The sequence below is a fragment of the Hemitrygon akajei genome, unplaced genomic scaffold (assembly GCF_048418815.1).
Source record: "Hemitrygon akajei unplaced genomic scaffold, sHemAka1.3 Scf000054, whole genome shotgun sequence".
Lineage (NCBI taxonomy): Eukaryota > Metazoa > Chordata > Chondrichthyes > Myliobatiformes > Dasyatidae > Hemitrygon > Hemitrygon akajei.
The window spans coordinates 3,794,136-3,821,634 of NW_027331940.1; the positions used below are offsets into that span (position 1 = coordinate 3,794,136).

General features: G+C 43.9%; 1 protein-coding gene and 1 pseudogene across 2 annotated transcripts in view; one reads left to right on the forward strand and one right to left on the reverse strand.

Annotated features, from left to right (window-relative positions):
- Positions 1-1,097, reverse strand: part of LOC140721328 (NACHT, LRR and PYD domains-containing protein 3-like) — a 43,774-nt gene extending 42,677 nt beyond the window's left edge. Inside the window, exon 1 of one of the 2 annotated variants that reach the window (XM_073036175.1) lies at positions 814-1,097. The gene's annotated coding sequence lies outside the window, so the exon portion shown is untranslated. Of the gene's footprint in view, positions 1-634 lie in introns of both variants that reach the window. The other variant, XM_073036174.1, reaches the window with a different exon arrangement.
- Positions 1,098-1,250: 153 nt separating this feature from the next.
- On the forward strand, positions 1,251-8,604 carry LOC140721327 (N-acetyllactosaminide beta-1,3-N-acetylglucosaminyltransferase 3 pseudogene; annotated as a pseudogene).
- Positions 8,605-27,499: the final 18,895 nt, after the last annotated feature.

Below are 27,499 nucleotides of genomic sequence, written 5' to 3' on the forward strand. Positions count from 1 at the left end.
AGATTTAATAAAGTTCACATGCTGAATTTACTGTGACCGATCTAGGTTTGTCTGTGATCTCAGCGCCTTAATCCTGCCTCTCACCAGTAACATCTCGCTCACTTGTCCTTCAAGGAACGTTACACTGCAGAAATTACAGAAATAATTGTAATAATCTGCTTTCAACTGTCTTCAAATGCTTTCAGTTCCTCCCACAACATGAACTATTTTGTCCACGTCCCTGTCAAGACGCCGCAGGATACTTTATGTCTCATCAAATATCCCACTGATTTTACCAAACTACTACGGATACAATCGAGTACATTGCTAATAAAAAAAACTGTAATGTATTCACCACCCTGTATACTTTGGTCATGTCAAATTCTTCTCAATCACTGAAAAGAAGCCAATATCACGGACGTTTCTTCACAGGACAACTCACAACGCGCAGATCTCTCTCTGTTAAACCTGTTAAAGATCTCTCAACTACCCACACACTTCTGACACAACGGAATCAACACAAGACGGTGATCCACAACAGGTCTCACCAACGACTCTGTAATGGAACCATCACATCTTTACACGTCCCCCCCCCCCCCCGCTATAATATGCAGTGCGTGTAGTTCTAATAATTTCGCCATCACCCAGTAGCTACCTAACGAAATGTCCTCAAGAATAGACAGGTAGTGTCGGTCCCGCCAGTGAAGGAATAAGCAAAGCAAATCCTCAGTTCCCTCGGCCAGGGATCAATAAAACCCCGAGTGTGGACGGATCGACTTCCTGCTGTTGGAAGCAGCAGCCCGCGGACGGTTCCGAGATGCGGGAAGCTCGCACCTCCGGAGCCTTTTCTGATGATTCGGAGCTGGGTTGAAAATGCAGCTTTTTCTATAACATTTCCAACAACACCGGTTTCCCGCGGGACATGCACAGGAAGTCGGTGCATGCAATTAGCTGAAGGGAATTATTAATTCTTTCAAAAGCGATTCGCTACAGTTGTATGATTGAACAACCCAATACGTTCTCAGTCTCATTTATCTGTTCACAAAAGTGGCTAAATGCCTTTGTGATGTTTATATGTCAGTAGATCGAGCTTCTTTCCGTGTACAGATTCTGTTACCACTCTGTCCCAGTAAGGCTGTGTTACGGGTTCTGTACGTAATGAACACACCCTGGTTAATGTTCAGTCAGCTCCTGGTGATAACCATTAACTAAACCCACAGGTTTATCAGCGGGTCTCTCCGTGTCCTGTTCCTTAGTAAAGAGTACGTTCTGTCTCCAACAAACATCACCAAGGAGGTGAAATGTGATCTGGATGACTTTGAGAATGGAATATTTGTTGGTGCCAGGCCGTTCAGTTTGAATATCGCAGGAACTGCAGAACTCCTGGGTTTGCCAAGTTCAACAGTCTCCGTTTGCGGAGAATGGTGCTGGGAAAAAGAAATCAATTAGCGGCAATTCTGAGAGCAAAAATGCCTTGGTAATGAGAGATTAGTGGAGAAAGACGGGTCTGATTTAATCTGCCAGGAAGGCGACAGTAACTCAAATAATCACGAACTACTGCACTGTGCAGAGAGGCAACACTGGACGCGTAACTTGTCGAACATTGGACTGAATGGGCAACGGCAGTAGAAGACCACGGACATACAATCAGTGGCCGTATTAATAGATACCGGATTAGCACAATACAGTGCACATAGACATTTGTTATCAACAGCCAATGAGATTTAACTCATAAAGTTTTATTTTAAATATCACTGACAGATACTTGTTGTCTTTGCTGGAATAGCACATTCACTTGTGCAGAAAAATCAGGCTGATCCGCAAATCCACACAATTTTAAAGACAGTGATGAAATGGTAGAAACACTAGAATTCCTGCCGTCATAAGGGGGCGTATTAACACATCGTAACGTTACCCACCCAGTGCCGTCTCCGTGTTTACTCTGCGCTGAGCTCCTGATTCTGTTTCCAGCGCATTCGAGCACCGGAATTCTGTGGGCCCAAACAGTAAGTGAACATACTCTGGACAATATTTAGTTGAGAACACACACATAAGCCTGCACTCACACTCATCAGCACGTAACTCCAGACCCTGCTCCACAGCGCAGGAACTAAACGACACAAAAACTCCTTCGAGCCAATGGTTCTGATGTGCTATTCGATCCAGGTTTAATTTTGTAGCTCAGTAGACGGTGACAAAGATTACGTACTGTATCTCACGACAAATCGATCTGCTCCAGGGAACAACCGCGAACCGAATCCTGGCTCAGATCGGGTGGTGTCATCGCATTAATTTATTGTTTACTTTGGAACCAATTGACTGTCAGACTATAAACTCTCGTGACAGCTGAGGGCAGAAATCGCTGTGGGCTTATAGGAAAGACACTGCAGCAGGATGGGCCATGTGAACTCTGGTAAAAAGTAATGATTTTGGAATAATCTTTTGAACACTGTACATTCCTTTTCGCCAGATTTAGCTGTGCCTCGGCAACCTGGAGCAGCACCGGTCTCAGAGTCAACAACTTTATAAAGCAAACTTAAATATTTGTCCACAGTGGGGCCATTACAATGATGGGCAAGGCAGCAGCTATGTAGTGATTACAAACTGTTGATAACCACGTCCAAACGAGTGCAACCTATTTCACAAACAGATTAGTGTGCACTTACTGGGGAAAAATAACCTTATCAATCAGATGACTTTTATGACTAATGGGTCTATTTACGTTACTCCCGTCCTTGTTACCCAGCTATTCCCGTTACTTCACAAATACCTGAGCTGTTTAAGAAGAGGAAGTGCTGGCGCTATTAAGGAATATAAAAGTGGATGAGTCTCCGGGACCTGACAGGATATTTGTTAGGACCTTAAGGGAAGTTAGTGTAGAAATAGCAGGGGCTCTGACAGAAATATTTCAAATATCATTACAATAGGTGGTGGTGCCAGAGGATTGGCGAATTTTTCAAGTGGTTCCATTGTTTAAAAAGGTTTCTAAGAGTAAACCTAGCAATTACAGGCCTGTAATTTTGAGGTCAGTGGTGGGTAAATTAATGGAAAGTATTCTTAGAGATGGTATATATAATTATCTGGATAGATAGGGTCTGATTAGGAGTAGTCAGCATGGATTTGTGCGTGGAAGGTCATGTTTGGCAAATCTTATTAAATTTTTTTGAAGAGGTATCGAGGAAAGTTGATGAGGGTAAAGCAGGGGATGTTGCCTATATGGACTTCAGTAAGGCCTTTGACAAGATTCCGCACGGAAGGTTAGTTAGGGAGGTTCATTCGTTAGGTATTAATATTGAAGTAGTTAAATGGATTCAACAGTAGCTCGATGGGAGATGCCAGAGAGCAGTGCTGGATAACTGTTTGTCAGGTTGGAGGCCAGTGACTAGTGGTGTGCCTCAGGAATCTGTACTGGGTCCAATGTTTTTTGTCATATACATTAATGATCTGGATGATGGGGTGGTAAATTGGATTAGTAAGTATGCAGATGATACTAAGATAGGTGGCGTTGTGGATAATGAAGTAGGTTTTCAAAGCTTTCAGAGAGATTTAGGCCAGTTAGAAGAGTGGGCTGAAAGATGGCAGATGGAGCTTAATGCTGATAAATGTGAGGTGCTACATTTTGGTAGGACTATTCAAATTAGACATACATGTTAAATGATAGGGTATTGAGGAATGCAGTAGAACAGGGTGATCTAGGAATAACGGTGCATAGTTCCCTGAAGGTGGAATCTCGTGGATAGGGTGGTGAAGAAAACTTTTGGTATGGTGGCCTTTATAAATAAGAGCATTGATATAGGAGTTGGGATGTAATGTTAAAATTGCGCTGAGTAGGCTACGGTCAATTATGGAAAACTCTGAACATCCTCTACATAGCACCATCCAGAGACAGAGAAGCAGTTTCAGCGACAGGTTACTATCGATGCAATGCTCCTCAGACAGGATGAAGAGGTCAATACTCCCCAATGCCATTAGGCTTTACAATTCAACCGCCAGGACTTAAGAACTTTTTAAAAGCTATTATTAATGCTTTTTGAGATAGTGATTTAGATGCATATCATATTTTTTACTGAGTTAAGTATTGTATGTTATTAGTTTTGCTACAACAAGTGTATGGGACATTGGAAAAAAAAAAGTTGAATTTCCTCATGGGGATGAATAAAGTATCTATCTATCTATCTATCTATCTATCTATCTATCTATCTATCTATCTATCTATCTATCTATCTATCTATCTATCTATCTATCTATCTATCTATCTATCTATCTATCTATCTATCTATCTATCTATCCTATCTATCTATCTATCTATCTATCTATCTATCTATCTATCTATCTATCTATCTATCTATCTATCTATCTATCTATCTATCTATCTATCTATCTATCTATCTAATTGTACAAGGGATTGGTGAGACCAAATTTGGAGTATTGTGTACAGTTCTGGTCACCGAATTATAGGAAGGATGTCAACAAAATAGAGTACAGAGAAGATTTACTAGAATGTTGCCTGGGTTTCAGCACCTAAGTTACAGAGAAAGGTTGAATAAGTTAGATCTTTATTCTTTGGAGCGTAGAAGTTTGAGGGGGACTTGATAGAGGTTTTCAAAACTATGAGGGGGGATAGATAGAGTTGACTTGGATAGGCTTTTTCCATTGAGAGTAGGAGAAATTTAAACAAGAGGACATGAGTTGAGATTCAGGAGGTAAAAGTTTAAGGGTAACACGAGGGGAACCTCTTTACTCAGAGAGTGGTAGCTGTGTGGAACAAGGTTCCAGTAGAAGTGGTAGAGGCAGGTTCGATATTGTCATAAAAAATGGATAGGTATATGGGCAGGAAAGGAATGGAGGGTTATGTGCTGAGTGCAGTTCGGTGGGATTAGGTGAGAGTAAGCATTCGATACGGACTAGAAGGGCTGAGATGGCCTGTTTCCGTGCTGTAATTGTTATATGGTTATATGTGAGGTGATGGACATTCAAATGAAGTAGAACTTGTACAATGAAAGGCAAGGCGCTGACAAGTCAGTTCACTGAAAGGCAGGATGGTGAAAAAAAGCGTTTAGCATGCTAGCCTTCATCAGTTATGGTGTAGAGTTTAAGGGCGGTGCTTTATTTGCAGTTACATAAATTGTTGTTGAGACCACTTTTGAATATTTTGTACAATTTTGGTTACCCTGTTATAGGAAAGACGCTGTCAAGTTGGAGAGGGTGCAGAAGAGATTTAGGAGGATGTTCTTTGGACTAGAGGGCCTGGGTTACAGAGAGGTTGGCCATGCTGGACCTTTATTCCTTGGAGAATGAGAGGTGACCTCAGAAGTTTAAAATCACAAGGGGTATTGATAACGTGGATTGTCATTATTGGAGAGTTGGAGAGTCCAACATAAGAGGTCACAGATAGAAGAGAAAGAGGGGAAACATTGAAAAGAGAAATTGGGATAACTTCAGTACACAGAGGACCGTGAGTACACGGAAGAAGCTACTAAAGGAAGTGGTTGAAGTGGGATCAACTGCAACATTTAACCGGCATTCGGACGGGTACATGGAAGGGAGAGACTTGGAGAGTTATGGGCCAAACAAAACAACTGGGACTAGCAGGGAGAATGCTCTGGTTGGTATGGACCAGTTGAGCCGAAGGGCCTGTTTAGATCGCATTACTCTAGGATTCCATAATTCTAAAGTGACACAAGTTGCATCCCAGTGCAAATAGTTTTACTTGTACACATCGTTCTGCTGTCAGTCACTGGCATCTTTTCAGGGCTCCTGGCATCCAAGGTTTTACTCATACACATTGTGGATCATGCTAACTATCTGCCCTGTTCTGCTATCAGTTATCTGTGCTTTCTCTGGGCTCCTGGAGTCCAAGGTTCACTGCTCTTCATGAAGCGTAAATTCCTGCCGTAGGTGATGCTGGTGCCGTTTTCCTTCAATAGATATGGGCCTGCGATGGCTTCGCTGTCTTGTCACAATTGCATACTGCTGAATGTCTGGGTGGAATAAGCCTTGCCTTTGGGACTAGTTATGCCTTAGTTGTAGCCTTCCATAAAGTGGCTTGACCAATGGATGGCAGCGTGGGTGGGCCACTGCTAATTTAACTTTGAATACAATTCTCTGGTTAAAATAGAAGCAGGAAGCCAAGGTCCTTGAGTATACTTCTCTTTGTTTCTCCTATTGAAGGCATACATAGACCTGGTTAAAATGCCATAAAAATCAGATGCTTTCAGTAGCTGTACTAACACGTTACCTTCCCTGCACTGCCATATATTCGGTTACTAATATAACAGATCAATAACAGATCATGTTCCATAGTATCAATAACCTGTGAACTCAAACTGAATGTTGAACGAGCTGGGGCCTTCCTCTTTAGAGCAAAGTGGGAGGAGAAGTGAATTGATAGAGGCGTATAAGCTGATAAGAGGTATAGATAATGGAGAGCCAACAACATTTTCCCAGGGCAGAAAGGGCTAATATGATGGGGCATAATGTTAAGGTGATTACAGAAAAGTTTAGGGGATTGTCAGAAGTAGTATTTTTTTTAAAAAGAAAATGGTGGGTGTATGGAATGCACAGCCTGGGTAGTGATAAGGGTAGATGCGTCAGTGAGATTTAAGAGGCTTTTAGATAAACACATGGATGAAAGAAAAATAGAGAGCTATTTGAGAGAGTAGGGATAAATTGATCTTGGAGCAGAATAAATGGTCGATTCAACATCATGGGCCAAAATGCCTGCATTGTGCTCTATTGCTCAATGTCTCAGTTCAGTTTAAGCACGAGAGGAGTGATGAGAGCTGTGAAGAGAGGTGGAATACGGCCGTTGGAATCATATATCTTTAAAGCCCAGAAAGAAACTATGCGATTTTCAGTTTAATGACAGAGATGGTATCCTATAGGTAGATTTGTTTTTCTGCTGGAATGGAATGCTTCAGGTCAATTAAACTTTCAACAGTGTGTAGGGCCCTGTCCATTACTTACCTCACCATCACTTTGAGGTCAATATTACAAAGCATTAGTGAACCTCATTACAGTTGAAACTTCCCATTCTTCTCAAGCATCATGTAAATGTAAAGTTTTCTTTGAATTAATCCATATTTGTTTCTCTGCTTCAGGTGAAAGATGAGAGGACACTGGCGATTCTATGAGAAAGTAGTGCTGGGTGTTTTGATTACTCTGGGATTGTTCTTCGTGTTCTGGGATAATGACCAACGTCGAGAGACTGATGATCTTGCAGAAACCTTTCATCGCAAAGATCTGCCCAAGGTTGTTACTGCTGATGCAACTAAATCAGTGCTCAAGTCAAAGTGCCACGCGAACACGACATTGTTGCACCTGTCCTCATCTGATCAACAGAAAGAGCACATAAAAAACTTCTTGATGTATAAACACTGTCGAGAATTTGACATGATTCAAAACGTCCCAGATAAATGCGGTGGTCCAGAAGGATCTCAGAATGTCTTCCTGCTCCTGGTAATCAAATCTGACCCTTTCAACCAGGATCGGCGGGAAATGGTAAGGAAGACCTGGGGCAGAGAACGCGAATTCAATGGGGTCCTAATTAAGAGAGTCTTTATCTCCGGTGTCTCCCCTGACCAAAAAGAAAGTAGGAAATTGAATCAGCTGTTAGCAATGGAAAACAGAGAACACGGAGATGTCCTACAATGGGATTTCTTGGATACCTTTTTCAACCTCACCCTCAAACAATACAAGATGCTGCAGTGGGTCAGTGAATTTTGCCCCAGTGCCAAATTCATCTTCAATGGAGATGATGATGTTTTTGCCAACACCGATAACATGGTTGATTACTTGCTAGGCATGAAGGTTCACCAACACCTGTTTGTGGGCCATCTCATTTATGGGGTTGGGCCCATTCGCCAGAAGTCGAGCAAGTATTATGTGCCAGAAATAGTGACCACTATCAAGTCGTACCCACCATACGTTGGTGGAGGGGGCATACTTATGTCTGTGTATACAGCTCACATCATTTACCACATAGCCCAAGAGCTTGAACTATACCCCATTGATGATGTATTTTTGGGGATGTGTCTGGCCAAGTCTGGACTAGCCCCACGCTCCCATAGCGGATTCAGGACAGCTGGAGTCAGGGTTCCTTCAACCCAAGATGACTCTTTTAATCCTTGCTATTACCGTGAGTTGCTGCTAGTGCACCGTTTTCGGCCTTTCGAACTGCTGTTGATGTGGGATGCGGTGCATGATGCTAATCTGAAGTGTGTTCATGCTTCCCAGAAGTCTGCACCCACGAAAAGGACCGCATGAGTCATGAGAGAATGTAGCAACTGTTGGAATGCAATGCAGTTTGTAAACGAGTGTTAATCAGTTGTTTATGCAATGTAAGAAGGTTAATTCCTAAATTATATTGGAGGATACATTAATTCATAGAGTTGGTGCCTTTCTACATTCTAAAAATGTTTGAAAAGCTGTCAGGTGTCATCACTCAGCCTAATTCTTACTGCACCCAGAATGACATTACAATATTGACAGGAGCATCACAATTTAAGTCAATTGTAAAGTTATTCCAAGTGAGCAGTCCTTGTTGCATTGCGTGCTGATGGGTTCAGCATGTTCACTTGGGGCATTTGTATAATAAGCCACCAATAAAATTTTTAGTAACAGTTATATCTGTGTATTTTTTTCTTGCCGTTTCTTACATGACCCTTGCAAAATGTGAAAGAGACAAATGCATTTCTTGGACTGGAACTGTGAGAACAACAAATAATCTGGATCTAAAATTGTCTCAGGGTTGGAGGAATACAGAAACTTATGGTCATCACTTCTGTACTCAAATGTCAGCCTGCATTGTGTCTGTGTAACTACATATCAAATAGAAGCACACACGCAGGATATGGCTTTAACTGGAGTATTCACATTGCAGAGTGGGAAAGTGATCAATGAACATGTAGGGACAACAGATCAATATGCATACATAGATGGCAGTCCATATGTAGTGCGAAGGGGAGTGGCATTAGATTTGGCAGGTGTCTTGTCTAAGACAATGTACTCGGTTGCCAGTGTCATGTTGCTGGTATTGACACGGTCATCACTGAGAGGTAAGTCCGGTGGCTTTGACTAGTGGCCAACCTGGACATCGGAGATCTGGAGAGGAGGGGACTTCAACAAGGCTCATTGTCCGAGGGGCAGCTCACGGCAGTGCAATAGAGCAATCGGTGACCAATCAACTAGTGGCCAATCGGCATTTGGGATTGATTAGTAAGAGCAAATTAAAGGAAGGTTGGACAAACCCAGTGGCCGTCTTCTGAGTTGAAACATAGAAAACCTACAGCACAATATGGGCCTCTCGGCCCACAGAGCTGTGCCGAACATGTCCCTACCTTAGACCTACCTAGGCTTTACCCATAGCCCTCTTTTTCTAAGCTCCATGTATCCATCCAGGAGTATCTTAACAGACCGTATCGTTTCCGCCTCCACCACCTCCGCCAGCAGCACATTCCACAAACTCACCTGTCTCTGTGTAAAAAAAAACTTACCCCTGACATCTCCTCTGTACCTACTTCCAAGCACCTTAAACTATGCCATCTCGTGCTAGCCATTTCAGCCCTGGGGAAAGCCTCTGACTGTCCACACGATCAATGCCTCTCATTATCGTACACCTCTATCAGGCGACCTCTCATCCTCCATCGCTCCAAGGAGAAGGAGGCCGAGGTCACTCAACTATTCTCATAAGGCATGCTCCCGAATTCAGACAACATCCTTGTAAATCTCCTCTGCACCCTTTCTATGGTTTCTATGTCCTTCCTGTAGTGAGGCAACTATAACTGAGCACAGTACTCCAAGTGGGATCCGACCAGTGTCCTATATAGCTGCAACATTACCTCTCAGCTCTTAAACTCAATCCCACAATTGATGAAGGCCAATGCACTATATGCCATCTTAACCACAGAGTCAACCTGTGTAGCAGCTTTGTGTGTTCTGGGGACTCGGACCCCAAGATCCCTCTGATCCTCCGCACTGTCAAAAGTTTTGCCTTTAATGCCATATTCTGCCATCATAGCGTAGGGACTGCGGTCTGCAGTCAGGTACTCAGGATCACTCAGCATAATGTTGCACGAACATTATTAGCAAAACACACCGACACAAGACGGGTTTCATTTTGTTACAGACAGAAATGCCAGTTTGGTACTACAAGTAAACTGCATTTCCACATTGGTGGAGAAGTGTGCTGAAACCCCTCGCTATCTGTAAAAACTGTGACGAGATGCTAAGGTGTATTCAATATGGACTGTGCCTTTAAAAAGAGAGAGAGTTGGTGTACACCGATTCAGAGAGAGAGAGAGAGAGAGAGAGAGAGAGAGAGGAGAGAGAGAGAGAGAGAGAGAGAGAGAGAGAGAGAGAGAGATGAGGAGAGAGAGAGAGAGAGAGAGAGAGCACCGAGCAGCTCGTGAGTCGCCATGGTTACGGAAGGGCGGGGCTATATAATGGGCAGCTGGCGTTCAACATGTTTGGGATATATACAAGGTCAGCTATATTTTCAGACAGACACACAGACACACGGAAGACACGGACAGAAATACAGAAGAAATAGACACTGGATAAGCTTTCAGTGCCCACGAAAAGGTGGGTTTTGATCGCAGTGTGGGGAAGGGGTGACCGGTGGAATGTTATCGGTGTGGTTAACCTTTGACAGCTTTACTGCGTGAAGGCGGTACTCTTTTGTGTGATCACAAAACTTTAACACGACTTCGGAAGGCGACGGAAAGATCGACGACATCAGCTTACTTGGAAAACAAATCACCTCTCTCTCTCTCTCTCTCTCTCTCTCTCTCTCTCTCTCTCTCTCTCTCGCTCTCTCTCACTCTCTCTCTCTCTCTCTCTCTCTCTCTCTCTCTCTCTCTCTCTCTCTCTCTCTCTCTCTCTCTCTCTCCTCAATTGTACTCAGCTTAATATCACGAACTGAACTGACGTCATTCCTATACCATCGTAAGACGGTATCATTGACCACCTAAGCTGAAGAAGTTTGGGGTTTTATATTTACACACTTACATTTGCATAAACTCTGCTAACCTGTTTGATTTATCAGGTTTTATATTACGAGATTACGTGGATACTGATAAGTAGTGTTTTGTTTGTAACAATACCAGACTCCAGGTGTGTTCCATTTATGCTGGTTCTTTTAACCCGTTACGGGGTACGTAACAAAACCGTTCCAACTCCTATATCACACCGCATTTCTGTAAACCCCTTCGACCCCTACAGCACTCGGCATCTCTGCAAAACCTCCATCATCCGCCCTGGTGCATACAGACGACAACAGACCCGAGAAAGATACCGTCGTGTCAGATTGAATGGCTCATAAAACATTGTTGGCCAAAAGAAACTACAGACTGATCAAGGACAGGGAAGCAGACAAACCAGTCCTCTCTGTTTTCCCCCATTTTGTGGGCTATGAACTGATTCTGGCACTGGAATAATTTAATCAGAGGAACTGAATGTGGACACAGGAAGCTTCAGGTAATGATCTGCTAAACCTGAGTCCATTCTCAAACAAGTCGCCATTTGTTATGTGAAGGGCGTGGATTCTGAACTGATTCTTGACTCTGGGACAATCTAATCAGAGCGATAAACCTGAGACCATGCTCAGAGGAGTAGCTACTTGTTAAGACAAGTGTTTTCAAACCATTTTCCAGCTGGTCCAGATTCCGTTTCATGCTCCGGTACCCATCATCTCTGTCGACTACACCCGCAATGTTGCTGTCAGCGACAGTGTGTAAATCTACGTGATTTTAGTAGAAATAATAAAAGATACTTGTTGGTAAATACAGATTCTCTGTATCTCATTGATCATTGTTACAAGGGATGATACTTGTCACAGTGGCGTCCATCATTAACATTGCCCACTAACAGGACGTGCCCTCTACACAGTGTTACCATCGGGAAGGAGATACAGAAGCCTGAAAGCTCAGGCTCAGCGATTCAGGAACAGCTTTTTTTCCCGCTGCCACCTGTACCTCAGTTTTGTTTTCTCTATATTTATTTATCCTGCATTTCATTGTACTGCTACAGTAAAGTTAACAATTTCACGACGTATGTCTGTGATATTAAATCTGTTTCTGATTCTTTAAATGTTCCTTTGAAACCTTTGATTCTGATTCAGATGCAGGGGAGATGTGTTAGATCGAACTTATATTAGTTGAAAGCCTCTCAGAACGTCGTGTGTTGTGCTGTAGTATTCTATGTTCTGTGCTCGATCGTGCGTACCGTATCTTGCTATAGTTAAGTAAGTCGATTAATTATTTAAAGCTATAACGCCTTGCTTTTCTAGACTACTCTCAACGCGTCGGATAAAAAAGTGCAGGAGAATTTAAAAAAAAACAATAGGTCATATATAAATCAGCACCGACCGCTGGATGATCTCGATGGCTTTGCTCGGAAAGGACTCGCCAAGTATTATGTAATGATGAATTGCCCTCGGTGTTCAGACTCCGCTGGTCATGGGGTATGAAGGGAAGTATCTGGACAAACAGGAACATTAGCGATTGTCAGTATGGGCCAGTGCGTAGTTGGTCGTGTCTAACCAATCTCACGGAGCTTTAAGAGGTAGTTACCAGGAATGGTGTGGAAGGCAAGGCAGTGGATGCCGTCTAACAGGGACTTCAGCCAGGAATTTCTCAAGGTTCCGTAGGGGAGGATGCTCGAGCAGGTTCAGTCATTTGGATTTCACGATGAGGAAGTACATTGGATTCGCCATTGGGTACGTTGGGGAAGCTGTAGTGTGGTAACGGATGGTTGCTCTCTGACTGCGGACCTGTGATGAGCAGAGTGTCCCAGGGATCGTTGCTGTGTCCGTTGTTATTTGTAATCTATATCAACTAACCGGATAATAATGTCGTTAACTGGATCAGCAAATTTGCCGATGACAGCAACATTACGGGTGTAGTCGACAGTGATGAAGAGTAACGGAGCATGAAGCGGAATCTGAACCATCTGGAAAAATGGGTTGAAAAATGTCAGATCGGATTTAACGCGGACAAGTGCTAGATATTGCACTTTGGGAGGGCCAGCCAGGGTTGGTCTGACACAATAAGAGATAGGGCACTAAGGAGTACGATAGAACAAACGAATCTGGGAATGCAGGTCCATAATTCAATGAAAGTTGCACCACAGTTAGGGTCGTAACCAAAAAAAAAAAAGATTTTCGCACATTGGCCTTCATAGAACAAAGTACTGAGAACAGGAGTTAGGAAGTTACTTTGCTTTTGTTTAAGGCTTTATTGTGGCCTAATTTCGAATACTGTGTGAAGAAAGATGAAAATAAGATTAAAATAATGCAGAAAAAATTACATGGCTAGTGCCGTGACGGACTGAATGTTTTTTATTTAAAAGGAAAGATTACATATGTCAGCACTTTATTCCCGAGCGGGTAGAAGACAGAGGCGATATTTGATAGAGGTATAGAACATTATGAGGCTTTTTGAGAGTGTAAATGCAAGCGGGCTTTCTCCACTGATGTTGGGCGAGAATACAACTGGAAATCATAGGAGAAGGGTGAATTGTGAAATGTTTAAGGGAAAGATGAGTGAAAACTTCTTCAACCAGAGGGTGGTCAGAGTGTAGACAGTGCAGCCAACACGAGTGGTAATTGAGATTCCGATTTCAACGTTTTAGAGATGATTGGATAAGAACACGAATGCGGGGGATATGGATGGCCACCGTGCGTGTGCAGTTCGATGGGAGTAGACAGTGTAAATAATTCCTTCCGGACCTGACGGACTGAAGACCCTGTTTCTGTGCAGTGGTTCCCTATACCGGACTGACTGCATCTCCGGGTTACAACGTTAGTGTCTCACAGCACTGACCAATCTAGAAAGTCGTTGATACTGTTCGATCCCTCTGTCCTCGCACACACTGAAGCATGGAGACTGAGTAAAAGGGATGGTTACAGCATGAGGAGATGGAAGTGCAGATGTGAGATGACAAAGGGAGTATCACTCTGCAGAGATATACCTTCACTCCTTCAGTAAGGCGATAAAGACAGTAGTTCCGGGCTGGAGGTGGGTGTGACAGTGGTCCCGGTACAGTGAATCATTGGTTCTTCAGAATACGTGCTGAGGCGTTTTGCTTTGGAAGTTTCTATTCTGTATTCTCCATTTACCGGCGACGGTTTTGAAGGAAGACAAGTGTGAGCACAGGTGTTCGCTTTGCTCTCGCCGCGTTTTTAGCTCATGTAGTTTTGTATGTTTCATTTATGAATTATTTCAGAGGTAGACACGGATTTCACACCGGCCACGTGGATTCACGGTTAAATAGATAGAAACATGAGCGCATCTAGACCCTATGTACAATGTACTGTGTATGTTACTCAAAATGGCTTCTTTGGTTTGTTAAGTGCAGGAATGCTTCCTTGTCTGATAAGTGTTTCTCTCGCAGTTTCTTAGCTTTAGACTGGCTGATATGGGGATTGTATTCATTTGTTAACAAATGGTGAATGTTACTTTGTCTTGTCAGGCTGGGCGCTTGGGGGTCTTCGCGGATTTTTCTGGGGAGTCGGGAAGAAGACGCCGAGGAAGGTGGACGTGCACTGCACTGCTTGGTCGACCACCAGGGGTGGTCCCAGGTGTGCGGATGTGGAGGTCGGAGGTAAGTGACGAGGGGTCGAATGGTTCGATGGTTGAGCTCCAACGATGTGCACTAAACTGACTGAACTCTGATAAGTTGGCGCCTTTTGCTTTTTCTTTTCTTTCATATATGTTTTATTGCATAGTACTCTTTTAGTTTTAGTAAAATCTTTAAAGTGTATTTCATAACGGTATCTGGTGTGAGTTTGATACTGTGTGTGCGCGCGGCATAAACTTGATTCTCACAGCACCTGCGTGTACGGGAGGTGGAGTTGGTGAGTGGCTGGATCTCTTTTTCCCCTAGACATATACCAGCCTGTTGGGTGAGTGTTATACCTATATGATAAAACCACGATTTACAGGTAATCTGACATTGGGATAAATTGATGCATACTTGAATTGGGAATGTAGAATGGGCATTTTGAAAGGTTGGTTTTTAATGAGCAGCAAAAGTTGCCGCTGAACACTTTGAAATGCTGGTTGTAGGGTTCAATGGGAAAATATTGTTTTGCGTTCATTGCAACATGTGCCCTGTAATATGTAAATGGCACGTCAGTTTAGATAACGTGGCGGTGCAGTCAATAGCTCTGCGATGGATTTACATCATCAGACCTAATTCCGTAAATTGGCATCTGCCCTGCAATATGCAAATGACAGGTCAATTTAGATAACGAGGTGATGTAGTCAACAGCTCAGCGATTTGCCTACGTCATCAGCACTAACTCTATAAATTATCCAGTTGCTGCTGCGTGATCAGATTAAGTCGGTTACTTCCCTCTGCCCTGTTTTTCGGAACTGCAGAGTCCAAATATAGTTGTAAATTGTATGGAAATTTCGATCCTCCTTGCGGAACACGGCTGCCCGCTGCCTTCCGGCCAGAATTCACTCTGTCTACTACATCATCTGCCTCCTGTTAGGAAGAAAATTCTTTATCAACGCAGCCAGGTTTCCCTCAATCCCATGCCTCCTGACTTTCTGAATGAGTCCACTATGGGGAACTGATCAAGCGCCGGACCAAATTTAATGCACCCACATCGACTGTTCTGGTCCATCTGTTTGTTTTTCACTGTTACAATTAATTCAATCTGGCTAATAAAGTACAACATGTCCCTCAAAAAACCTTGTTGAATCTCCTTAGCCAGATTCCGTTTCTCCAAATGCTTATAAATTCATTCTACAATAATCTTCTCCAATAGTTTATCTATTACTGACGGAATACTCCCTGGTCTATAATTCAAAGGAGTATCCCTATTATCTTTCGTCAGCAAAGGAATAACATTTGCCACACTCCAGTCTTCTAGTTCTACTTCCGTAGCCAGTGAAGACCCAAATATCCTGGATAAAAGCTCAGTAAGTTTCCAGACCATCCTCTTTCTCAGCGTCGGCATCTCCGAGAATATCTGCCTTTTTACGCTGTGTTCACTTTCATCAATGTATTCAGTGAGGAGCTTCACCCCCTCCTTGGACTCCAGACACAAGTTTTCCTCTTTTACCTCTGTACTTCCCACACTATCTCCAGTCATCTGCAACTTTGCCAAGGACTTCTCAAGTGCCCTTCTAACTCTTCTAAGTCCATTATTAAATTATTTCCTGTCTACATTGTGACCCTTCATATCCTTACCAGAGCCTTTCTCCCTAAATCTTAAGTATCTTTCTTTCTTCCTCTTGACTCGTTCCAATTTTCTTGTCACCCAGGGTTACTTTACGCTATCATCCTTTCCCTGCGTCAATGACACAAACCTATACTGAACCCCATGTCAGTACTCCCTAAACAATCCCCACATATCGGTTGCGTATTTCCCTGAGTACATCATTTCCCAATGTACGTTCGCAAGTTCCAGCCGGGTAGCACCATAATTCGCAGACCCCCAGTTAAATACATTCCATGCTCCCTGTTCCTAACCTTGTGCAAGGTAAATGTCGGGGAGTTCTACCCTTTCGTTCTGAAACGCTGACCCGCGGAGAGATCTGTCACCTGATCAATTTCCTTTTCCAATATTAGATCCGGTATGAAGCGTTCGCTAGTCCACCTTTCTTCTTATACTGCCATGAATCCTTCCTGGACACAACTGAGAAATTATGCCAGACCCAAACCTTTTACCCTGGGGACGTGCCAAATAATATTGTGGGAGTTTTAGATTTCCAGGGTTGGTCTGACACAATGAGAAACAGGGCACTGAGGAGTACGATAGAATAAACGAATCTGGGAATGCAGGTCCATAATTCAATGAAAGTTGCCGCGCAGTTAGACAGGGTCGTAAAAAAAATACTTTTCGCACATTGGCCTGCATAGACCAAAGTACAGAGCACAGGAGTTGCAATGTTATGTTGATCTTGCTTAAGACATTATTGGGGCCTAATTTGCAATATTGTGTGCGGTTTTGCTCAACTACCTACAGGGCAGGTGTAAATAAATTTGAAAGAATACAGAAAAAAATGTACACGTCAATTGCCAAGACTGAATGTTTTGAATTAAAAAGAAAGATTACCTATGTTAGCACTAATCCCGAGGGGGTAGAAGACTGAGGGGAGAATTGATAGAGGTACACAACAATATGAGACGGATGGACAGTGTAAATGCAAGCAGGGATTTCAGAGGGAGACACGGATTCTACACTGGCAGCGTGGATATAGGATCAAAAGAACCGAAATTTGAGCGTATCTACACCTGATACAGTAAAACCACGATTCACAGGTAAATTGGCATTCGGATCACTTGTTGTATAGTTGAATTAGGAATTTGGAATTGGCATTTTGGAAGGCTGGTTCTTTTAATGAGCACCGAAAGCTGCTGCTGAACATGTCGAAATACTGGTTTTAAGTTGTACTCCTCCACTGGCAAAGTTTGCTTAAATTCATTGTAGCATCTGCCCTGTAATATGTAAATGACAGGTTTGCTAAGATAACTCATCGGTGCAGTCGATAGTTCAGTGATATGCGTTGTCAGCCCAAATTCCATTAATTTTTCCAGCTGCTGCTGGGTGTTCAGATTAAATCGGTTATTTCCCTCAGCCCTGTTTCTCGGAGCACTGTAACTGAAGAGTCCAAACAGAGTTGTAAAGCGTACCAGAGTCTAAAGTGTACCACAATTGTGACTCGTCAGGTGGAACACGGCTGCCCACTGTCTTCCAGCCAGAATTCGCTCTATCTACTACGTCATCTCCCTTCTGTTAGCAAACCAAATCTGAATAAACGCAGCCGGGTTTCCCTAGATCCCTTGCCTCCTGAAATTCTGAGTGAATCTACAATGGGAACTGATCAAACGCCTGACCAAAATTAATGCTCCCACATCGACTGTTCTGACTCTGCCTTTGGTTTTATTTTCACTTTTTCAAATAATTAAATCTGGCTCATAAAAGGCAACATGCCATGTTGACTCTCCGTAGCCAGACTACGTTTCTCCAAATAGTCATAAGTTCCATCTTCAATAAACCTCTCCAATAGTTTACTCACTACCTATGTAAGACTCACGGGTTTATAATTCCAAGAAGTATCCTCATTATCTTTCGTCAACAACGGAATAACATTTACCATGCTTCACCTTTCTAGATCTATTTCCGTGGCCAGCCCAAATATCCTGTCCAGAAGCTTAGCAATACCTTCGCTCACTTTCCCAAATCACCTGGACTATATCCCTTCCGGAACCAGGGAATCATCCATCATAATGCTTTCCAAGTTTCCAGCGCATGCTCTTTCTTAGCTTCGGCATGTTCGAGCATATTTGCCTTTTCACCCTATGTTCAGATTGATCAATGTATTCAGTGAGGAGCTTCACCGCCTCCTTGGAGTCCAGACAATAGTTTTCCTCTTTTACATCTGATCTGTCCACACTCTCTCCAGACTCCTTCTGTTCCTCACAGCGCATCTCGCCAAGGCCTTCCCTACTCCCCTTTTGATTCTGAAGTACATTATTAAATACTTCTTAGTCTGCATTGTGACTTGCCATAACCCTACCTGATCCTTCCTTTCTGAACTTTAAGTATCGTTCTTCCTCTTGACGAGTTGCTCGAAATTTATTGTCACACAGGGTAACTTTACGCTATCATTCTTTCCCTGCCTCAATGAGACAATGTCATACGGGGGGCGCTGGGAACGGACCCAATTGCAATACACAGACACTGAAGTACGGGGAACTGGACTAGACTAGATTTCGGGACGGGACTGGACACAGACAGGAGCTGGGACAGGAACACACACTTGGGCTAGGACTTTGGCTAGGAAAGCGGGACCAGGTCAAGGAACTGAGAACTAGGAGCCTGGGCTTGGACTCCGAGCCAGAGATTGGACAAGGAACCAGAAACTGGGTCCTCACTTGGGTTCGGACCACGGAACTAGGCGAGGACATGACTTGGCTACAGGACTGGACGAGGCTTGGGTTCTTCGAGGCTTGGCTGCAGGACTGGACGTGGCTTGGGTTCTTCGAGGCTTGGCTGCAGGACTAGGCGAAGCTTGGGTTCTTCGAGGCTTGGCTGCAGGACTGGACGTGGCTTGGGTTCTTCGAGGCTTTGCTGCAGGAATAGACATGGACCTCCTGCAAAGGACGAGGCAGATGGAAAGGACAGGAACCCGAAGCCTTGACTTGGAAGAACAGGAAAACGGAGCGTTAGTCTTGGGTGGACAGGAAGACAGAGACATGGAACACAGAGCCGGGACCCCTCCTTGCGAACTGGACTTGGGACCGGGGCTCTACACAGAGTCAGCACTCCTCCTAGGGAGCAGGATGTAGGGCCGGGACTCGTTCACAGAACACAGAGAGATAGTTCTCAACTCAAGGTAGCGGTAAACGGCCGGACCTACCCAGCGAAGGCGAGGACGCAAAGAGACAGTTCCAAACAACGATAGACAGTTCCTTATCTAGACAAAGCAAGGATCCGGTCTTGCTCCGGCTGTAGAACTTGACAGCGATACAGGCGAGGACGCAGGCAAGGCTTCAGAACGAAGGGAAGGGAACAGGCCAGCCAATGAAGCAGAACCGAGGAACTATTTATGTAGCCAGCCCAAAATGAGAATCAGGTGACTCAGTTAGAGCACCAAACAGAACAAGGGAAAAACGGAAAACCTGGAATAAAGAATGTGGACTGGACCGTGAACCGGAATGCGGAGTTCACGGACCGGACCAGGACAGACAAGCCAATACTGCACCCCATGAAAGTGCTCCCTAAACAATCTCCACATATCTGACGCTCATGTCCCCGAGTACATCATTTCCCAATGTACGTTCCCAAGTTCCTGCTAGGTAGCAGCATTCATCGCAGACCCACAATTAAATACATTCCACGCCCCCGGCCCGATCCCTGCGCAAGGTGTATGTCAGGGAGTTCTCCCTGTCGTTCTGAAACGCTGACCCGCGGAGAGATCTGTCACCTGATCCGTTCCCTTTTGTAATAATAGATCTGGAACGGACTGTTCGCGAGTTTGCATTTCTTCATATAGTGACCTGAATATTTCCTGGACTCTATTGAGAAATTATGCCATACCTAAACCTTTAAACCTGGGGATGTGCCAAAGAATATTGTGGAAGTTTTAGTTTTCAGTTCCAATAACATTGCACATGTCCAAGTTACGCTTCCCGATCGTTTATCACATTACTCGTTGCGTATTACTTTTAAACTGGTGGGACGCTGTACAGAGTACTCCATAAGTAGTGTTCGTCTCACTTTCTATTAACAAACGAACGCTCCACGTTTTGCTTCCTTTCTGCAGCTGCGATACTATCCCTGGTTTCCCATCGCACTCCCTTTACACTCTGTTACCCGACCCTGTCCATTGCTCAACATCTAAAACCCGGAAAGCCCTGCAGCCATCCCTGCCCTTGTGACAGTCGAGTGTCTGTGATAGTTTGGAACATACTTCAACCAATGCAACAATCACGCCAGCAGCATTGAGCGTTTGTATTGCTACCTCCCTGAACTGTATGAAGTCAGCAATCTTCTGCCAATTCTGCAATTTCCGGGTGACCAGGCATATGATTGTTTGAAATTATGACATATTTGCCAAACGTGTTAATTGTAAAACGGCTTTATTTGAAAACTCCGCTGAATTGTCATTAGACGCGGGCGTTATCTACACAGATGACCATTTAATGTAAACACATACTTCATTCCATTCCTCAGCTCTTCTCTGAATTTCCTCTGTGTCAGTGTATAGATACAAGTATTGGTGCACATGCTGAGAATTTGCAGCATGTACCCAAATTGTTGGAGGACGTATACCGGGGAGTTAAAATATTTGTCCTGGTAAAAATAGTTTTGCACTTGCCATTTTAGGGAATGGGCTACATAGGGCATCGAAAATAATATGAAATTAGCTGATATAGAAAACAGCAAAATAATCGATTTTCTGCGTTTTTCCACCTCGGCATCTTTCTGATTGTCGCTGCTGTGCCGAAGCCTTCTGCGGACTCTATTTGCCACAACGATATGTCTTACGGTTAACCCGTTAAAAACCAGAATAAAGCCGATTGGTAGCAATGGTGTTAAAATACTCTCCAGTAATTCGTATCCTCTCCACACAGGTGAAGTAATGTATTCATATGTGCCGATGTACCGCCACGGCATGTTGTCAATAATGACGTAAGGTTCAATGGCAAAGTAAGACGGTACAGATTTCCCGCAGCTCACTATAACCATGGTCACGATAAGCACCGTTGCTGTTCTCTTCGTGCAATATCGCTCCCGCAGCTTTCGGAAACATATTGCGATGAAGCGATCGAAGGTAAAACTGATCGTGAACCAAACAGAACAATCCATCGCTACCATCCCGAATACAAGTGTCAGAGCGCATACAGGAGTGATGAGTAGGGATCTGGAATAAATGTAGATATTGTTGGTCTGTTCCACTAAAGCAACAACGATAACCACCATCAGATCCGCTGTTGCCATTCCAACCAGGTAACGGGTGATGCATTTCGAGAGTCCACATTTTCCCCGAGAAAGGATCACAATCGCCGTTAAATTAACTGCAAGAAATTTGGAAACCAAATAGAAATATGGTCAGTTCCCTGAATGCCCCCATTTTACCGATGCTATGCAGGGTATGGTCTGTTTGGAAGTGGAAAGCGGGAATCCAGTGTGTGCGGTCTCGGTCGCTGGAGGACAATGACGGATGTGAGTGTCAGTGGATTGGCGACCTTCCCACAGTTCAGAGCGAGGCATCCGAGTTCCAAGACTCACGTACCGGTGAGCAGTCGATCACTCCTGTAAACAACACCATTTCCGTTATTAGGGGTGAACCATTTGAAGGGATTGTTTGCAGCGGTGACAAAGTGGAATCAAAATATACAAAACACAATTTATCATTTACTGACTTATGTAAGAACAGACCTACGTGTCGAAAATAGACTGGACCGTCATTTAAATAAGCTGCCACGTTGTTATAAGGTCAAAGTGTCTGCACTGATAGAGACTCGGACCTAGAAAGGCAGAGACCAGCATCACTTCAGAAAGCCTAGCGAGGTGAAATTAAAAAACAATGTCAATATCGGCACGAACATAATTGACAAAAAATCACTTCGATCAAAGTACGAAAATGAAAATATAACAATGAGAAGCTGGAATCCTCCATTCTGGAAACACGTTTCAGCCGACGGTAGCATCTGTGCTTAGTAACAGTGCAGATACCGCAGCAGAGTAACGACGGCACCATACATAAAGTGACCAGCTCCGGCATCTTACCGGGGACACCAACCGCTACAAGTGTGGGATAGAAAATGGCCGCGATGTAGTAAATCGCCGGATATCCCATATTCCGTCAGAAGCAGCGTTCAGTTGTACGGAACGTTTCAGCTGCTCAGATGGACTGGGGATCGGTTTAGCAGACTTTTATTGAGGTGAGAGCAATTCCACTGAGGCAATTAGCGTGGTGATCACGTCAGGGACATTAGTGACAACCAACTACACAAACAATTACGCTGAACTATTTTTACTCACTCTGTCCCCGTGTTATGAATTTGACTCTTCAAGGGATATTGCAATCTATTTACTTTAAAACAAAATATGATGTGCTTTTTTCAACGTTATTTTCCATGATACTTGGCTTCAGCTATTTAAATAGGATTTTTTTTATATCTGTGTTGCTTTGAAAGTAGACATTAATCTTGATGTCGATTTATTTTGTAACATTTGACGGAGCACATCCACTTCTGAAATTGAGGGAGGCAGCTTTATTAATGGGGAACATTCGTTCATCTTTTCTTTCTCTCGTGCCAGACATTCTGGGCGGTTTGAGTGATGGAAATGACAGTGACAGCTGACATGTGTTATAATAAAATATACTGCACATATTCCTCCAAACAACTAAAAAGATCCACAGCGATATTCTGGAGGCCTGTGATCAAAAATGGAACGTGTCCTCGGGAAATTAGCGAGGGCTGTGGACAGTTTGAAGAACAACGTTTTCCAGTGCACACATGGGCCGTATTGCAGAGATCTGATTTCTGTCAATGAATGACTCCACCACCCCAGACCCGTGACGTGCAATTCAGTCTAGAATTCGGATCTCTGCAGGTCTCCACTGATCACAAGCATCCAGGGAGAAAACTCTCCGTCCACAACAATCCTCTGCCTTCTGTGGGCGTCAGTTGTGAATACACTATCCAACCTTCTTGGATACCAATTCTTTTAACGTTCTTAAAGGTCCTACTATGGCTAACCGTACTAAGTGCCTTATTAAAGTCCAGTTATACCATATCAGCTTCTCTATCTTTATCAGTGTGCTGTGTCACCACCTCAGAGAATTCAGCCAGGCTCGTGAGGCATGACTTGTCCCTCACAAATCCGTACTGATCCTCCCTAACCAGGTTATGCCTGTCCAGATTATAGTCAATCCTGTTTCTAAGAATCTTCTCCAATAGTTTGCCCGTCATTGAACGAGGACTCACTGGGATGTAATTTACAGGGTTATCCATAACCCGGTAGATTCTGCGGCCAGTGATAACGCAAATATCATCGCAAAAGGGCACAGCAATCTCTTCCTCCCGCTTCTCGCAGTTTATATAAGTTTGTGTAAGTCCTCATACAAGAGGACTTATCTATTCAAGTGATTTTTCTTTCAAAAGTTGAAGCACATCCTCTCTCTTAACCGTATATTTTCCTCGATTATCTAACCAGATTTTGTCCCTGTCTCTCTTCCCTTCTCTTTTGCCCTCCGTCACTCTCTTCCCCGTCTCTCTCTTCTCTGCTCTCCGTCCCCGTTTCTCTCTCCCTCACGCCTACCCTGTTTCTCTCCCCCGTTTCTCTTCCTTCCATCTTTCTCCCGTCTGTCTCTATGTTCTGGCAGTCTCTCACTTCTGCCCCGGTTGCTCCGCCACCCCCAGGTTTTCTCTTACCCTCCGTTTTCTCTCACCACACAGTCTCTCTCTCTCTCTCCCCCAACAAGACACTGTTTCACTCCCAATCTATCCCTTCCTGCCAGTTGCTGGTGCCGGGGTGGGTCAAGTTGTCGGCGCGAGTGGTCGCAGCCGCTTCTCCGGGGTCAGCAGGAGTTGCCGAAGTTGTACTTAAGCGTAGGTTTAATGGTGGCAATGTCCTGCCGTACGTTAACAACACCAAGTGTTGTAGGTGTGCACCACCAGCGAGTTGCTCGCAGTCGCAGATACTGAAGGACCAGCGCAAACTACTGCCTGACTCGATAGAGGCTCACAGTTAAACAGCGTTAACTGTCCAAGGGTTTCGGCCCGAAACATCGAACGTACTCTTTTATTTCCAAAATGCTGCCCGGCCTGCTGAGTTCCTCCAGCATTTTGTGTATGTTAATCTATAATAACTGTCTCGATAGGATGTTACAGGATAAACAGGTAACAACAACTTACTTAATAGATCCGATCCAGACATGCACAACGTTCTGAATTCTGTAAGTGAAAACACAGCAGAGACATGTTGAAAGAGGAAATTGCAAGGCTCTGTTACATGAACAGGATGCACATTGCCCCAATGCTAACATCAACAACTGCTTTCGTACTACAGTTATTAAACAACAGTATTAAACAGTTAGGCCGGTGCGGTAGTATGTAAGTAAATCTCCAGATAGCTAAAATAATAAACACCACTGCAGTGATCAGGAAGAAATCAGGGAGTAGTCATTGGGTTTTTCTCCATAGAAATCTACACAATTATGAACCGAATGTACACATTCCATGGTATTAAACATTTCTCCATAATAGGTCTATCTCATGCGAAGGACAAGTTTAGCATTTACAGTAAGTTCGTGCAGACTGTTTTGATTTTCGTTTTCATTTAATTTTCATGCGAAAAGCCTAATGTAACGAATGAGTTGCATTACCGCCGGTTGGGGCTTGAATGTCCCCAGATCCTGACCCGCTCTGTAATTGCCAACAGTGGTGTGGCGGTGACGAGAGCGGGAATATTGTGAAAAATAATGAAAATTAGGATGTTTAATAGTTGCTTGAAGGTGGATGTCTCGAGCTGCAGGTGTTACCTGCCCGACTCCCGTCCCGTGGACCTTCACCATCCACATTCCCAATATCCTTTGATCCCGACAGGTTTACAACGACACGAGAGGTACTGCAGATGATGGAAATCTTGTGCGATACACAAAATGTGCTGGGGGAGCCCATCAAGTCAGACAGCATCTACGGATGCGAATATGCAGTCGGCGGTCAGGCCGAGACCCTTCATCAGGGCTGGAATAGAAGAGCGAAAAACTGAAAAAGGAAGATTTCAAACTCGCTCTCTCTCCACGTTGACAAGCACGGTACGGCGCAACAGGCTCAGGCAGTCTAGCTGCAGTGCCATTAAAAAAAATATTCACCACCTTGGAGGTTTTAATGTTTTATTGTTTCACAACACTGAATCTCAGTGGATTTAATTTGGCTTCTTTGACACTGATCGACAGAAAAAAAGACTCCTTCGTGTCAAAGTAAAAACAGATCTCTACAAAGTCATCTGCATTAATTACAAATATAAAACAAAATAATTGTTTACGTACGGATTTACCCCCTTTAATTTGACACACCTAAGCATCACTGCTGTGTCGAATATTTTTTTTAGACAGAGAGTACTAAATCTGTGGAATTCTCTTCCACAGACTGCGGATGAGGCCAAGTCCGGAAGTTGATCGTTACCTGATCGGTCAGGGGATCAATGGATATGGCAAGAGATCAGGTGTATGGGGCTGACTAAGATCCAGGGTCAGCCATGATGGACTGGCGGAGCAGACTCGATGGGCCTTAATGGGCCTAATTCTGTTCCTATGTCTTCAGGTCTTGTGGTGCAGCCAAGGAGTCACATAAGTAGTTAAATAGAGACCAAAGTGTACAGTCAAGGTGTTTCAATCGATGTTAGTAAAAATGCATTTGCTTTTAAAAGGTCCAACCGCTGGTGAGTCGGTATCCTGGCAAAAACTACACCATGAAGACAAAAGGACACTTCAATCAATTCCACGGAAAAGTTACTGAAAGGCACAAGTCAGGAGATGTATACAAGAACACTACTTTCCAATTCACTGAATATTACTTGGGGAACTCTTACATTAATGGTCAAGAAATAGGAAGAATGTTGCACAGCTGTAAATCTGTCTAGACATGCCAACCTCAAAAACTGCAAGAAGGGACAAATGCGGGAGGCCACGCTAGAGACCTATGACAACTCTAGAGGAATCACAAGTTTCAGTGGCTGAGATGGGGGAGACTGCTCATTCAATAACTATTGTCCGGGTGCTTCACCCGTCGCATCTTTTTGGGAGAGTGGTAAAGAAAGGTCACTGTTAAAAAGACATCTCACATGATATCTTGGTTAGAGTATGGGACAAGGCATACAGGAATCTCTGAAATCAGCTGGAAGAAGGTTCTGAAGTCCGATGAAACACAAATTTACCTTTTCGCCATCAGACTAAACGTTACGTCTTGGGTTCATATCAAAAATAATGCATCGAAAGGCCGGAAGACAGCTAATGTGTTGTCGTCCTATAAGGGAAGCAGAGATAAGCCAGGAAACTACTGAACAGAGCTTTTGAACAGTGGACAGTCAGCTAATAGATGGGATACAGGTATCCAGGATTTACCTGCAGAGTCAAGTAGTGTCGCCGACAGAGGGGTCAGATTGGCAGTATAGGCAAGAAAGTGACATCAGGAATGCAGTCTCTGCAAGTGTGGGGTATGTACTTTGGAATGAGCGATTAATGTGTAGAAAAGTTTCTAATTTAGGAGAAAATTCAGAAGTAAGAGACGCATATGGACAAGATTTCTTGCCCTGGATTCCCCAATGGCATCTTGCAGGTTAAATCGGTCGTAATGGATGCAAATACAATGCTGGCATTCAAATGGTGTGAAGGCCAAGTTATCCTTTTAGCTAAGAAGAAAATAAAAGTACTCTTGACTGCTGAGGATGCTAACGCTTTCTGGGAGAAGGGAGGAAACTGGGGTTGTGAACAGACCACACAAAATAGAATCGCGGAAAAGCTTGATGGTACGAATGGCTCAATTCTGCCCCTGCATCTAATGCCACTTGATCGTCTAAATTGACTATTGGGCCTTAGCCCCAAACCCTAACAAAGTCCCATCTGCGTTTTCCGAGATGTTTCCGGTCATAAAGATGCACTGTGCCCCCCTCCCCCCCCCCAAAGAAACAGACAGGGTAATAAAAATGAACGGCACCTTCCTCACAATGTCGTTCAAGCTACCGTGTGAAATAGATTTTCTGTAAACGGTAATTGGACCTTTTCTGAGACATTCCCAGTGCAGGTAAGCATCGCAAAGTTGATGCCAACTCACTGGACACAGATACACTCCCAGAGGAAGTCAGGGTCTCTGTACAGGTAGATGGCGTGTTGAAGGAAGTGCGGTTGTTGGATGAATCTCTTCGCGCCGCTGCCTACTCATTTCGAGTATGGACCAGACCAGATCTGATTCCGGGGCGCTTTGCTTGAATTGAGTCCGATTTCCATGAGTCAGCAACATTTCCGCAAGGTGCGCCGCTTCCTCTCCG